The 3,279-nt window shown below is 41.3% G+C and overlaps 1 pseudogene; it reads left to right on the top strand.

The window, feature by feature from the left end:
• The first annotated feature begins 293 nt into the window (after positions 1-293).
• On the top strand, positions 294-808 carry LOC132485143 (tetratricopeptide repeat protein 9C-like; annotated as a pseudogene).
• The last annotated feature ends 2,471 nt before the right edge of the window (positions 809-3,279 follow it).

A 3,279-nucleotide genomic window follows, 5' to 3' on the forward strand; every position in this document is an offset into this window, starting at 1 on the left:
CCTCACACTGGAGTCGCCACTTTAGGAAATCAATTAATATCTGGCTTTACTCCTCCCACGTCCTCTCCCTGATCAATCCCCTGCACGTCTAGAGATTGAAAAATAACTGCAGAGAAGAAAGGAAGGGGCTGTAGTAGAATCAAGGAAACCTCATTCCCTGAGAGGCCTCCTGGAGAAGGAGAATTTCCTGCCTGTTTAAGTGGGCTAACAAAATTGGTTATTTCGCTCCTATCCCCAGAGCTCTGGTTGCTCTTTCACTTCCCACTTCCTCAAGAGCACTGGGTGACAAAGTTATGGAGAAGCACCTGCAGGAGGCCCAGCTGTACAAGGAGGAAGGGAACCAGTGTTACCGGGAAGGGAAGTGCTGAGATGCTGTGCGTGGGTACCATCAAGCTCTGAAGCAGCTGCGGGTCTGGATCCAAGTCTGCCCTCCCCGATACCTAATCTGGGACCTCAGGGCCCGGCCCTCACACCTGAACAGGAAAACGTACTGCACACCACCCAGACAGACTGCTACAACAACTTAGCTGCCTGTCTTCTTCAGATGGAGCCAGTAAACTATGAACGGGTGAAAGAATACAGTCAGAAGGTCCTGGAACGAGAGCCTGATAATGCCAAGGCCCTGTATCGGGCTGGGGTGACCTCTTTCCACCTGCAGGACTATGACCAGGCTCGGCACTACCTCATGGCTGCTGTCATTAGGCAGCCAAAAGATGCCAGTGTCCGGCGGTACCTTCAGCTAATGCAGTCAGAACTCAGCAGCTACCATCGGAAAGAGAAGCAGCTCTACCTGGGCATGTTTGCTTAACAAAGAAGAAAGATACCCTTCCACTGGAACTTAGGTGAACCATTAAAGACCCACCAAAGGGAAACCTGAGCCTCAGCAAGAGAAATTAACCCCATACCTCTGACAGAGGTGAACTTTTATTTTGTTTCTAGTTCTGCACAAACTCTTTATTGCTTACATAGCCTGTGTCTGTTTTTGTTTCTCCATCTATGTATTTATATGGCTTTTAATATGTGGTATTATTAGGGACATTTGCCTTGAGAAATACAACCAGAAAACATTCATCAGTCATGGGTGGAAGTAATCATATCTTTGGCACAGATTTTAATGATAGGTGTTGGTAGATGTAGTCATTTACAAAGGAGAAGGCTAGCAGAGGATGAAGTAATAAGGAAGGAAGAAAGGAGTTTCTTCCTTCATTTCCTCAGATGCCCAAAGCCAAAGTTATACAGGCCACAAACTGGCAAATATATATACTGTGAAACTAGACAATTATAAATTGGACCCACATGGCTCAGAATGAAAGATTTGAAATTAACCATCTTGATTAAAATAATTCCTTTTTCTTAATGTTCCACATACATTCAGATTCTTTTTCCCCCACAAAAGTATCTAGTTCCTCTTGGTAATTTCTAGTCCTTGCTATTGTTCACACTCAGATCATTAATTTAGTATACTTATTTATTTTTTTTATTAAACCCTTCTGTCTTAAAACCCCTGGAGTCAAGCATTTAAGCATATATTCTGTAATCTTTTAAAAGCCCTCATGCCAAAAAAACACTCATAAACATTTTAATTTTTAATAGGTGCATATCTATAGTATGCTCATTTCTCTAAAAAAAACATAGGAAAAACAGTTTACCAAGTCTTCTAGAAACAATACCATAAGAGAACAGGATAAGAACATCGATCTGTTCTTTACCTGTTACCCGTCCCCTTGTATTTTGCAAGAGCTCAGTTCCTTAAAGACAAGGGAAATGGTGAGGAAAGGTTCTCTTTCCTTAGTGCCTTTTAAGCACCAGTGTACTTTCTGGAAGCTTTGTTGGGCATGGGTGCAGGTGCAGATCTGGTGCAGTCATGGCTCAGTAGGAGGCTTCATCAACTCGGAGCTCCTTTGTCATTCTGCTAATGTCTACAATATATGAGTTGTACAGAGTAGATGAGACCATAAAAGCACTGCCTCTACCTTTATGAGTGAAGGTAATAAGCATGTGTCATTAGCCATCATATAACCACAGACAGATTTCCGACAAAAACCCCTTAGTCTTGCCAAGTGTACACGAGCTCTTCTGCCTTTATCAGTAATGCGTCTCTCTCAATGAGCTAGGCTCCCCTTTGAGTCTCCCTGTACCCTTAAATAATACAACCATCAACTTACAAACAAAAAGTTTTTATACCAAATAATCTTTTAAGTCCAAGGACAGAACTAACAAAAGTTGAATATTTTATTCCTCTTCCAAGCTTCTTAAATTTCTAAGCCTAGACTTTTGCCAAATTATGTCATGGTTGTGTGTTATGTTTGTTTGGGGTTGGTTTTGCTTTCTGATTTTCTTTTTTGCCCCTAAGACTTGATGTTACAGTAAGCTATGTTCTGCATCAATGAGGAAAAAATAAAACTGATATTTAAAAAAAACCCAAAAACCAAAAAAAAAAAAAAAAAATTGGTTTATGCTACATTGTGAATGAGTCATTTATTCATGAAAAAAACCTGGTTGATATTTTTAAATTAAGCACCCACAGTATGCTAGGTCCTGGGGTTATGATCGACCAGCCCTCAGAGAATTTACAGATGATTATGAAATATGTAAACAGATAGCCAGAAAGAGAACACAAGAAGCTAACCTCATCTGGAGGGTCAGAGGAGGATTCCCTGAAAAAGGGTGGTGAAGATTCGGGTAGAGCATTCTGGGCAGAGAAAATAGCATTCACAAAGGCCCTGAGATAGGAGCGAGCCTGGTTTTCAAGAATAGAATGATTTCATGTGCGGCTGCAACTGGGAAGAAAATGAAGCAAGAAAAGGTAACACATCCTCTAAGAACCTGCTAGTCGGTTGAAATGAAAACCATTCCATTTCATCCCCTGTGTCTGCTATAATGTGTGATGGCCATATGCGGTTTGACCTTCCCCAACTATCAATCGTCCTATAATAAGGAATAACACAAATCCTAACCTGGTTACCCCCAGAGAATCCCTTTCAGGTCATCTGAGGGCAAAAAAACCCGGTGCATTTTGACAAGGGGAAATTCCTCAGGAAAGAAAAAAGTAAGGAGAGAATGTTAAATATGCCTCCTTATGTTTCCTCCTTGCCCTCATTCCTGTATATATCTTGTGCAAAGTGTTCCCCCTTTCCCTTAGATTCTATCTCCCTTCCTCAAGAACAGCTTTTTCCCCTCTTTTTTTCCTTTTTCTTTCTCTTTTTCCCCCTTTGGCCCAAACCATAGTACTGAAAATGTAAAACCTGCAGTTTTGGGTATGTTACCAAAGGAAACAGT

Source organism: Mesoplodon densirostris, chromosome 3 (genome assembly GCF_025265405.1).
Source record: "Mesoplodon densirostris isolate mMesDen1 chromosome 3, mMesDen1 primary haplotype, whole genome shotgun sequence".
Lineage (NCBI taxonomy): Eukaryota > Metazoa > Chordata > Mammalia > Artiodactyla > Ziphiidae > Mesoplodon > Mesoplodon densirostris.